Source organism: Malaya genurostris, chromosome 3, assembly GCF_030247185.1.
Source record: "Malaya genurostris strain Urasoe2022 chromosome 3, Malgen_1.1, whole genome shotgun sequence".
Lineage (NCBI taxonomy): Eukaryota > Metazoa > Arthropoda > Insecta > Diptera > Culicidae > Malaya > Malaya genurostris.
The window spans coordinates 116,042,453-116,055,737 of record NC_080572.1 but is presented as its reverse complement, the minus strand read 5'-3'; the positions used below and the strand labels follow the sequence as shown (position 1 = coordinate 116,055,737).

At 34.9% G+C, this 13,285-nt stretch overlaps 1 protein-coding gene across 7 annotated transcripts in view; it reads right to left on the bottom strand.

Moving 5' to 3' along the window:
• LOC131439245 (zinc finger protein 502-like) overlaps positions 1-13,285 on the bottom strand; it is a 69,660-nt gene that overhangs the window by 38,605 nt on the left and 17,770 nt on the right. Inside the window, exon 2 of one of the 7 annotated variants that reach the window (XM_058610015.1) lies at positions 1,615-1,710. The exons of the other annotated variants lie outside the window; for them this stretch is intronic. The gene's annotated coding sequence lies outside the window, so the exon portion shown is untranslated. The remainder of the gene's footprint in view (positions 1-1,614; positions 1,711-13,285) is intronic. 7 annotated transcript variants of the gene reach the window in all.

Here is a 13,285-nt window from a genome sequence, read left to right as displayed (position 1 = left end):
TTTTACATGACATTGGTCTAGGCGCCATTATCGATTGACAGTAGGATAAAGTGTTATGATATGCCTCCCTTAAGATAATAATGAGATATTTCTTTATGAAAGTATATATGTTTTCTTCGAGAATGTGAGCATTTCATCGCAATACAGTTGAGAAACATAATTTTTAATAATTTTGGTAAAAGTGACAAAAATTGATTGAAAAAAACACATTTTTCAAAATAACCACATTCTCAGTTTTGTCTTTCTCATATAGAAAGGCTATACAATAACTGCAAAAAACGACTTTTGAACCGAGGCTCGACGAGCTGAGCAAATGTGTGTGTGTGTGTGTGTGTGTGTGTGTGTGTGTGTGTGTGTGTGTGTGTGTGTGTGTGTGTGTGTGTGTGTGTGTGTGTGTGTGTGTGTGTGTGTGTGTGTGTGTGTGTGTGTGTGTGTGTGTGTGTGTGTCATTTGGATCCAACTTCCGCTTCCGGAATAACAGGGTGATATGCACCAAAAATGTGAAAATAATGTCACTCACTTTTCTCAGAGATGGGTAAACCGATTTTCACATATTTATATTCAAATGAAAGGTCTCATGGTCCCATACAAAGTTCCTGAATTTCATTTGGATTCGATTTCCGGTTCCGTAGTTACAGGGTGATATACCCCAAAAATGTGAAAATAATATCACTCACTTTTATCGGAGATGGCGTAACCGATTTTCACATACTTATATTCAAATGAAAGGTCTCATGGTCTCATACAAAGTTTCTGAATTTCATTTAGATCCGACTTCCGGTTCCGGAATTACAGGGTGATATGCCCCAAAAATGTGAAAATAATGTCACTCACTTTCCTCAGAGATGGCGTAACCGATTTTCACAAACTTGTATTCAAATGAAAGGTCTCATGGTCTCATACAAAGTTCCTGAATTTCATTTAGTCCGACTTCCAGTTCCGGAATTACAGGGTGATATGCATAAAAATGTGAAAATAATGCACCAAAAATGTGAAAATAATGTCGCTCACTTTTCTCGGAGATTGAAGTGCTTAAGATGCCATAAGAATATTCCAATTTTCATTCGGATCAAACTCCTGGTTCCGGAGATAAGGTGCTCAGTATGAAAATGTCAATTTCAGGAATACTTTGTTTATAAGCTACTTCTTTATATTGGCTGGTGATTTTCTCCAGTTTGCAGACCATGAGTCTCTGTAACCAAATAAACCATTGAAAATCCCATAAATGATTTGCTGAATTCCAACTACCAACTACCGGTACATTTTTTTCCAAAATTCAAATCGCCATAGAGAATCGTAAAAAAATGTGTAAGTCATATTGGTGCATGGTCGAATGAACCGAAACTAGCTTTCAGTTCCGGAAGTACCGGCAATAATAATCAAATATGATAGAATGGAGCTCACTTCACTTTCTCACATATGATTGAATAGATTTTCACTAACTTAAATTCAAATGTAGTGTATTATGCAACAGAAGAATTCTTCGAAACTATTTTCTGAACTTTTTTAAATTGTAGTATTTCGGGGAATTTCTGCTGTAATATACAGGAGAAAATGAAAATGAGAAAGACATCATTACACCACTAGGTGGATTAAAACAGGTTTTTTATTTACCTTAGACACAATGGCTCAGCCGCAGTATAAAATGTCTCACAACCATTCAGAGGTTTTAGACACATTATGCCACACAAAAATGTTGCATTATGCCCCCTGAAATGTCGGAATAGAAAAAAAAGCAAAATAAGAAATATTTTTTTCTAATCTACTAATTTTATAATCTACGATTGGAAACTCTCATCCTCCCAATGCAATATTTTGGTTTAATTGTAGTTATAAATCTATAAAATAATATTTTAATTCGGAGCGTACTGCTGAATCGCGAGTTATGTTCGTAGAGTGACTATTATGAAAAAATAATATGCCAATGATATGGCTTTGTTTCTTTGTATGTTGAATCCATGAAGCACTTTTCCACTGCTAAAAGTTAGTTGCTAAATAGCAACCGAGTATTAAACGTTTAATTCAGCTAAATGCTTATTTAGTCGACACAAAATCTCACATCGAAAAGCAGCCTAATGATATATTCAGCTTATTCGTATTTTGCAGCAAACGACAAATGCCAAACTTGCATAGCAGAAATATTCTACGAAATAATAGTGTTACCGATGTGAATAATTCTTTAAATAATACTGCTTTTGTAATATTTAGATTTGGCTGATATCAGAAAATTACAGCGTTTACATCCGTTTACGGAGTCAAGTTAGAAAAAAGTGTACAGATTCGTATTTTCTTTTTTTGCATGTAAGGACATACACTGAAGTCTCTTTTTACGCGGGGGATACGTATCGCGTAAAAACATAGCGCAAAAATAATTCGCGTAACCTTTGGAAATCAGCACAAAAAAAACGCGTAACTTCGAAAATCCGCGTAAAAAAATCGCGTAACTTCGGAAATCCGCTTAAAAAACGCAAAAGTATAAAAACTTTTGTAAGCCAAATATCTTAGAAATGCATGAAACGTTCAGATATAGTGTAACCCCAAATGTTTTTTTTTCAAAAATCGACTTAGAGAATTTGAGACCGCGTAATTTCGGAAATCCGCGTAAAACATAACCGTAAAATGAATTTTTTTTTGTTGATGCCAAATGTCTTAGAAATGCATGAAACGTCTAGATCTGGTATAATCCCAAAAAAAATTTTTTTTCGTAAAATCGAATTTGGAATTTTGAAAATTTCGAAATCGATAATTTTTTTTGATGCCAAATGTCTTAGAATTGATTGAAAAGTCGAGATCTGGTGTAATAAAAAAATTGTTTTTGCAATAAATCTAAAGACTTTATAAAAATCTGGATAACACCAGATCTCGACGTTTCATGCATTTTTAAGACAAAACAAGAAAACCGCGTAACTTCGGAAATTCGCGTAGAAATCGCGCAACTTCGGAAATCCGCATGAAAAATCCTCGTAAAAACCGCATAAAAAAGACCTCAGGGTACAAAAAGTTTATGCTACCATTTTATTAGGCCATGAAATCGTAACCATTATTGATACATGAATTACAACTTCGGGCATACTCTTGATCAGTTTCTGCCTTTCTCATGTAGAAAGGATATGCAACCATTGTGAAATCAAACTTTTGATCCGAAGTACGGAGGGCCGAGTGTCATATACTAATCGACTCACTTCCCGAGTACGCCCAATATCTGTGTTTGCGTATGTATGTTTGTATGTAACAAAATGCGATTTTCGCGGAGATGGTGGGACCGACTTTCCCAAACTAGGTTCAAATTAAATGCTCCCATAGCCTACCATTGAGTTTTATCCGGATTAAACTTGTTGTTCGGAAGTAATAGGGTGCAAAAAAAAAAGAAAAAACATGTTTAAATCCACCTAGTGGTGTAATGATGCCTTTCTCATGTACATATAATATTGTGGTATTCTATTCAAAATTTTTCTCTTCGATTTTTGAAAGAAATCAAGAGATTGTTTATGCATAACATACAGAATAAAACAGTGCTTTGATTACGTAAGTTATCCTTGGGGGGAAATGGGTTCACTATTATATGCACTTCCGGCACAGGAACCCGAGAACCGGTATAATCAAAGTCGGTTCGTACGGCCACCAACTAACATGACACACAAACTCTTCTCGAAAAGTGAGTGAGATCCATTTTGGTATATATGACCACTATTTCCGGTACTTCCTGAACCGGATACCGGAAACCAGGATAGCCGGAATCGATTTGTTTAGTTGCCTACTGATAATGACTATCGATTTGTGTAGTTTTGAGACCAGTTTAGAAATTTTTTTACGTTTTTTGTTTCGCCGGTTTAAGTGACGGTGTACAATATTGAAAACACTTTACCCTATAATTCCGGAACCGGAAGTCGGATCCGGATGAAATTCGGGAATTCCGTATGGGACCGGAAGACCTTTCATTTGAATCTAAGTTTGTGGAAATCGGTCAAAACATCGCTGAGAAAAGTGAGTGAGATCTATTTTGCTATGTATATCCACTATTTCCGGTACTTCCGGAACCGGATACCGGGAACCAGGATAGCCGAAATCGGTTTGTTTAGTTTCCTACTGATAATGACTATCGATTTGTGTAGTTTTCAGACCAGCTTAGAAATTTTTTTACGATTTTTGTTTCGCCGGATTAAGTGACGGTGTACAATATTGAACACACTTTACCCTATAACTCTGGAACCGGAAGTCGGATCCGAATGAAATTCAGGAATTCCGTATGGGACCACGAGACCTTTCATTTGAATCTAAGTTTGTGGAAATCGGTTCAGCCATCTCCGAGAAAACCTAGTGAGATTATTTGACACATACACACACGTACATACACACACATACATACAAACACAGAGACATTGATCAGCTCGATGAACTGAGTCGAATGGTATATGACACTTGGCCCTCCGGGCCAATTTTCATTGGTCGGTTTTTCAAGTGATTGCATAACCTTTCTATATGAGAAAGGCAAAAAATTCACTCGATTATCTCTGCGACCGCTAAACCAATTTTTTGTACTTAAATTCAAATGAGAGGCCAGGTAGCTCCACTGCCTGCTATTGAATTTCATCCGCATCCGAAAAATATAAAATATAAAAAAGTGCACTCGATTTTCTCACAGACCGAAGGACCAGTTTTCTCAAGCTTAGATTCAATTGAAACGTCTATATAATTTCATAGAATCTTATTGAATTTTATCCGAATATGACTTCTAGTTGCGGAACTACAGTATAAAAGTATCAAATTAAAGAGCGTGAAAAATTGTGCAAAATGCTTTCAACAAGCGGCATAATTTTTCAATTAGGGAGTTTTAATTAGTTGATAATCAAATACATTGATTTTGGATGTATTGAATCATCGTTTCCAGTTCCGGAAGTACCGAATAAGTGATCGGGTGCTCCGTACCGGAAATCGCTCCAATTTTTCAGAAACCGGGTGCTCACAAACTTAGATACAAATGAAAAGTATGAAAAAAGAATTTCGTCCGGATGCGGCTTCCGCTTCCGTGAGGGCCATTCAGAAACCACGAAAACTCTTTTCGGAGAGGGGTGGGACTTCATAAAAGTCTTTGTTTGGTAAAGTCTACGAAGGTGTACGATGGGGTTAAAAAGTTCCAGCTTGTGGTCTACATGGTTTATAAACGGTCCCTAAATACCGGTTAGAGATGGTCGGGTATAGAGATTCTTATACCCGAACCGGACCCGAACCCGAATGAGCAGTAAAAATTTTACTCGTATCCGATCAAAACCCGTCGGGTACAGGTTCGGTTCGAGTTTCTAGAACTTACTAGAACACACGCTAGTGACTCCTCGGTGAGTGAATCAAATTGGCGGTGAATTTTGATGAAAAACGATTCAGCAAGTGATTGTCTTTGTTTATTTGCTCATCTTAACTCTGTTTATAAAACGAAAATTTAAATTGTCGATTTATTATTGGAAAATTAGTAGAAAAATATGATCATGCCGCAGCAATCGGGAGAGAAAATATACAAAGGAAAACTGTCTCTTGCTAGAGCAGTCTTTTGAAAACATCACGAAATATTTTTTTTCTTATTTGCATGATTCAACTAATGTTTGTGATTTCAGGTAATGGAATTGGGGAAGGCCAAACAAAATCGCTCAATTAATTCAGGGGATTTGTGTCTGACAACGATGGTGATAGTTATCGTTTTACAATATATAGAATATAAATTAAATCGTATAACTTCAATCGAATAAACTATGTTTAGCGAATTATTTTAATTATTTTTTTTAATTAATTTTATTTTCAAATGATGACATTTTATGAACAAGTTTTTATGCATTTATTCTGCGCAAGAATTAAGTGTAAGCTCAGCTAAAATGGAAGTGTGAAACCAATTGAATGTTAAGTGCAATACAATTAGAATCAATCTGCTGTTTGCAAAACAATTGATTTTATTTAAATGAAATTTGAAGTGATTTACATTTGCAATTTAGAACGAAGATTCATGTAGCCATTTGTCAGAGAATATAAAGATTATTGAGCATAAATATATACATCAATAAGGTGACACTTCAAACTGACAGTTATAACATTAATTTATGTCATAAGTTACACACTATAGTCCTATGTTCAAAGCATTCTATATCCACATGTCCGCACTTAAGAATGAAATGTGATTAAACTCGCACTTGCAACATGACGATACACTTCATATTTATGTGCTAAGCTTTTAAAGTACTTGACATGTTAGTGCTCCTAGAAACATTAAACATTAAACATTAAATGTTAACGAATGAGATACATTATTGGACTAGAATGATAAGAGGCAATATAACATGTTGCCAAAAACGTTGTTTCGTGGGAGAGCTACCAAAGTTTGGAAGAACTCAATCGCAGTCACTCAATTGTTTGGTAGGGGGAGGTCATCAATTCCTCACTGAACAGTGCAAAATTTCTCTCTTCGCAAGCTCACCCTTGAGCGATCTTTGAGACAGCATACAAATGCAATCATCCTCTCAGAAAGAGAGCATTATTTTTCCTTATTATTTTTTATGTGTGCTTCGTTGTATCGCACGGTTGATGCAATTCAACACTAATTTTACTCTAGCTGGGAAAGTATTCTGTCGAAGAAAAGGAATACGTTATTAGGAAAGCATCGTCACAAATTTTCGTCACTTCCGTCAGTTGCCACCAATAAAGGACTGCTATTTGAAAATGTCGCGACATTTCATGTTGTCTTGGGTTTGACCAATTTGCCTCTATGTGTTTGTTTGGAGGACAATGAGAATACGACGAATGAATGTGAGAATCCGTATCTGCTTGGTGTAGGTGGGCTCTGTCTGATGTTCAGACGTTGAATCCTCAAGTGCAGAGACAAGACGTGTGATGCATCGACTTGTGGAGGATATCCTCTCATACCCTACCACAATACGTTTTGCGTTCCATCACTTCTCAATAGAATTAAGTTTGGGGTGATGGTGAAATGTTACATTTTTACTTCATCTGATTTCGGATGTGCCATTTCTGGAGTCGCACAGCAGCAAGCAAATTATTCATGTCGATATAAGTAAAATCCAAAGGTGCAAAGTGAAATGATAAATAAGGTATATAGTATTCGAGAAATCAATTCGTGCTATATCATAGTGCCGAAATGTCATACTGTTTAAAGCTTGGTTTGCTTCGGAAGTTTTGAGCGATAAACGCTATCAAATTCCAAGGATAAAATATCGAAATAAAATCCATTCGATGGTCCGGAAAGCCATATCACAAATTTGTATACAATCTGTAAAATGCAATCTTAGTCGTAAAAGATGATGACGAGACACTTTGGATCACACTTTTTTTTGCGGGTAGTGGTAACGCAAAGTGCATGCAAAAGAATTTATTGTTCGTTGTGTTTTTTATGGGATTCTTGGTTTTCCTTCACGGCGTTACTGGTTTGTTGTTTCCACTGTTGTTGCAATTACATACATCCTCGATTCGCCTCACATGATCGAAAAGGAGTGAGGGAAGAAAGCATGTTAATAGGCGTTAAAAATACAAGAAAAAAACATCAAATGATCGCACGTTTGTTTCGAAATTTATTTATTCAGACTATTGGCATCTTTCTAAAACGCACGACGCAAGTTTTTATCATTGCACAAGATGATTGTATTACCCCGTTGTCTCCAAACTCAAGACGTCCTGTGTGAGCATTTCCGTTTCTGAGATGTTGTTAATCAACTTTAAAATTATTTTCGCATCAGTCATCGCTGTCATTATAAATGAGAAAAAGAATCGTTCGCGAAGTACTGCAAGGCAAAAAGGCAAGTGTATAGACAGGAGTTGTTCACAAAACCGGTATTACTGAATTGTTTTTATAATAATTCAAAATCTTGAAGCTTTTTGTACCCATTTTATTGGGTTTTCATTTATGATAGTGGTTGGTTCATAACACTATAATGGGGGTAGGTCAATTTTAATTAATAGTTGAATTATACCTTAGTTGAAAAATAAAAAAAAGAGAAAACGAGTAAGCCCAAAGCGATGTGATTTCCGACGGCGGTTTTAGGGGGACTATCTCAGAATAGTTTATTTTCATGCCTTCCTTATTACTATATGCTATGAAACATTCAGCGCTTAGGTACAATCACTTTCAAAATAAATTTCTAGCAGGTCACCTTGTGCGGTCCCCTCTCTCAAGATCTGAAATTGATAGTTATAATTCCGAGAGTACAATACAGTGCTATTCGGAATAACAGCAGCGTAATGTTTTTTGTTCAGTAAAGTGTTATGTACTGTTCATTAACTTGCAGTGAATGCTTGGCCATTTTGACACTTAACTTCTACCACAATACACCATAAAATTGATTAAAAACGGTGACATCAAAACTGGGGTATGGTGATGCACCTCTTCCTGTAGAACCTTTTCTCCGTAGCTCAGATTTCACGGATGCAGTGAACTCCGTGAGAAAACCTCAGAGACAAGTCCTTGAAATAGAATCTTCCGAACTATTCCAATGGATGAGCGAAAGCTTGGTTTAAGAAAAATAACTTCGAACGTCCGTACAGTCGCCTGATGTCAATTCGATCGAAAATCATTGGAAAAATATTAAAAAGGAGTACTTAATGCAGTGCCGACCAATACGAAGTAACTATGGACAGTAGTTCGCCGTCAGAGGAGTTATTTAACTAATTGTCTAGGCGATTTACATCAGCTGTGTGCAAAAGTAATGAATAAAATACAAAAATTTAAGGAAAACTATTAGATTTAAAAAAAAAAGTAATAATTCATTCCACAGTGGTCCGAAACGGGAAATTAGCGTGACAAAAATGTTTTCACTATTAAATATTAGTTTTTTGTAGTTGATGTCTTCACAAAAGTTGTTTGTAATCAAATGGCGCTCCTTTTGATGAAAAAAGTTACTAGGGTTGTCCTTATTTAGATTGAAATCTGAAATCTATCTTTCTTAATTGAACTCAAAAATGATTTTGTTGTACAATAAAGTTGTAGGTAATTTTATTGCAAGCAACTTTGCTCAAAAAAGCACCTCTCTAGCTCTTCATTTGATCGAGTTACATCAATTTTCCCGAGTAAAAGTAGGGTGGCTCCTGAAAAATCACTTTTTTTGTTCTAACTTTTTTATGAAACGTTCCACCGAAAAGTTGCTTTAGAAGAGTTGTTGAACTAATCATTGCGCACAATTTTGCTGAACCAAGCTTTTTCATATGAGCTACCAGTAAAAAGTTATGATTGTTTTTTCATCAAAAACTAGTCATGCTTCAAATATCAATATTCATTAGATGCCAGATCGATAAAAATGTATCCTATGCGGTTCCTGAAAGGTCATAATATAAGTAAAAATTCAAGAGAAAATTGGAAGGGTGTTATTTTGTTAACTTATTTAAATTAGTTTTGAAAATACCTTTCAAAAACTCAAAAACATTACATAACTCTTAAACGCCTTAACGTATCAACATACATTCTTCAGCAAAATAATACTATCAAATTAGTTCTACAAATGTTCCATACATTGTTCTTTCGAGAAATGAGACACACAAAAACTACAGCCGAAAATAGATTGCAGAACAATTTTGATTCATTTATTATTAATATAACTTCTTCAATTGAGTTTGAGCAAATGAGGATAAGAGATACTGTGTAATATGGTTATTCCGAACTAGTTGGCCATGATAAATTTATGAACAGAAATTTTCATGATCACGACAACCATTCCAACAAGCTGGTGCAAGTTAGTAAACTGCAAATATTTTTATTCACATCGTGCCAAGACGCCTATGCTACTCGCCCTTCTTTCTCATCCACTTGTGTACCGAATAGTCTGTAAAAGCCGAAAAACGACGCACAATGAGTTTTGGTTCGAATAAATACATTCTACTCATTTTAACAAACTAATGATTTTCTTGGGTTTCAGAAAGTGCTTTGACTTACATAAAATCTATTTTCGGCTGTAGTTTTTGTGTGTCTCATTTCTCGAAAGAACAATGTATGGAACATTTGTAGAACTAATTTGATACTATTATTTTGCTGAAGAAAGTATGTTGATACGTTAAGGCGTTTAAGAGTTATGTAATGTTTTTGAGTTTTTGAAAGGTATTTTCAAAACTAATTTAAATAAGTTAAAAAAATAACACCCTTCCAATTTTCTCTTGAATTTTTACTTATATTATGACCTTTCAGGAACCGCATAGGATACATTTTTATCGATCTGGCATCTAATGAATATTGATATTTGAAGCATGACTAGTTTTTGATGAAAAAACAATCATAACTCTTTACTGGTAGCTCATATGAAAAAGCTTGGTTCAGCAAAATTGTGTGCAATGATTAGTTCAACAATTTTTCTAAAGACAACTTTTTGGTGGAACGTTTCATAAAAAAGTTAGAACAAAAAAAGTGATTTTTCAGGAGCCACCCTACTTTTACTCGGGAAAATTGATGTAACTCGATCAAATGAAGAGCTAGAGAGGTGCTTTTTTGAGCAAAGTTGCTTGCAATAAAATTACCTACAACTTTATTGTACAACAAAATCATTTTTGAGTTCAATTAAGAAAGATAGATTTCAGATTTCAATCTAAATAAGGACAACCCTAGTAACTTTTTTCATCAAAAGGAGCGCCATTTGATTACAAACAACTTTTGTGAAGACATCAACTACAAAAAACTAATATTTAATAGTGAAAATATTTTTGTCACGCTAATTTCCCGTTTCGGACCATAGTGCATTCTTCATTAAATAGTTAAGAATTTTGTTTGTTTCAAGCTGTTATTTTTCGTCAACTTTTGTAATATTCACTTCATTCATCAACTTTTGTAATATTCAAATATTTCTTACAAAGTGTGATCATTGTTTTATAAAGGTATTAGTCTGATATAATGATTGTACAGAGAATTACTGAGAAAAAGTGCGTATGCTGTCATCTTGCGAATTATTTTAGTTTTTAGTTAACATTTGACAGTCGACCAGATATTTTTTATCGAGTAGTTAATTTTTACTAAACCTGTATTTCAAAGTTTGACGGATAGAAAGTTATTTGGATTAATTTTGAACTGCAAATAAAATGATATCAATTGGTTCAATAAATGACTGCTCAAGACTCGAGACAAACTTTTAAAACATACGAATGATTTATTGTAAGCACATTTCCATATCACTGTAGTAAAATTAAGGTCAGGTTCCACCGAACAATTTTCAAAATACCGAAAAAAATTTTTTGCATAAATTGCTAGAAAATACTCATAGAAGTGATATCGATTTTTTCCGATGCGTGTCCAGGCACGATTTTTAACGAATAAAATCTTTAATCGATTTTTCTTGAAAACACGTCTTTCCAACTGTGTGCCGCTGGTATTCCAAAACTATTATACTTATCAACAGGAACCAAACGTCATATCTCTCTCATTTTTAGAGCTTCACATACACAACAGATATGTTCAATTACAAAAATATTACATTCTGAAGATTGATTACCGAGACAAAAGATTTCGTTTTAATTCCAACTGATAGATTGAATTCCATGCACTATATTGATTAAATACAATAAAACGCTATTTGATGCATAGAAGCGCAGGATTTGCTAGTCGCAGGTACACAGTAGGCGCAGCCTAGGAATGGCCCTTTTGAATCGGCACAGCAAAATCCTATGCTACTGTTAGTTCTGTGTATGATCATCAGGCTAAATAGGGTAGTATGTTTGAATCCGCCGCATTAAACATTGTTTGTAAAAGGATTTTAACTATTGCTATTATTGTCTTGAAAATTATTATGAATCGCAACATGTAAGAAAATATTACGCGCAATTTTTTTTAGATATTACTGCACCACCAAACACCTCATGGAATACCATCACGCTCCGTGAAAATCGCTGCCTGGCGATAATCGTGAGAATGATTATCATTTTATTATCATGTTTATGGAACATCGCTGTAGTGATATGAAACGGAATGAAATTTTGCCCACACTCTAAAGTGATCATAATTAACGTTGATTTTTCGGTTAGTGATAATCGATGTTGAAAATGGGACAAGGTATTTTTCAGCGGTGAAATGTGATTATAATGGTATAGGTATGACACACAGCTATCTGTACTTGAAATCAACCAGAGTGATTGGATAGCGTTTTTGCCTTTCTCTATAGAAAGGTATAAGAATTGCTGGAAAAACCGACTTTCGAACGGAGCCTCGGAGACCCATAGTGTTATATACCATTCGACTCAGTTCGGCGAGATCGGAAAATGTCTGTGTGTGTATGTGTGTGCACTTTTCGAAGATATTTGAACGCGTTTAATTTTTTCAGAGATGGCTGAACCGATTTTAACAAACTTGGGCTGGTTTGAAAGCTACTGTTGGGCCATTGATCAAGTTCAAAGATCAAATGGCTGTGACTTTTGGTTCCAGAGATATGATGGTATAAGTGACGTAACCGACAAAACACGTTTATTTTTACCGCTCGGATATTTTTTAGTCCCAAAAAGTCGATTTCTTCAAAAAAAATTTTTTTTCGAGATGACACTAAATCTCGACGTTTCATGCAATTCTAAGCCTTTTGGCATCAAATTTTTTTTTCGATTTCGGAAATTTCATGTTCGAATTATTGGCGTAGGACTACATAAGGTAAATCCACCAAATATTTTTCAACTTCCTCCAATTACAGAGGTAAAGGAGAGTCGGCAGCCTAGGGCCCTTTTTCATTTGACATTTTCTTAAAACTGTAAATGAAAGATATTTAAAAATTCTACACTCTGTCAGTTTAGTATACTACCTTACCTTTCATGATCAGAAAAAAGATCATTTCATTATGGCTCGTGAAAAAATCAGTTCAAGATATTTTCGTAGAAAAACTTAGTAACTGAAAAAATCCCTCACGTGATTATCATTCATGAAACAAGCTTCCACAAAACTCTGATCCTCGAAGTTCACAGGTGATTTTTGTATCAGTGAGATTTGATGACGAATCCACAGAACCCACAGAAATATAGCTAAGGAGAAAATCGAAAGAGAGAAAAGCCTTCGATGATATTTCGATGCTGAGTTTGCACTACGCTTCAGTTCAACACCGAAGTGATTCGTGCAAGATTTAATTATTATATGTTCATCAACAAAAAAATATGTACTGGAGCATTTCGCAACTGAGTCATAACTGAAAAATAATGTCGATAAAACGCAATTTAGCATGAATTTAATTGAATGAAAACCGGAACGCAGTATTGTCATCATTCATTTCCCAAAAATCTTCTGTTTGAGAATCATATCAGATATATTCAATGTGCGAACTATTTTCTTAAACATCATCGAGAAGAA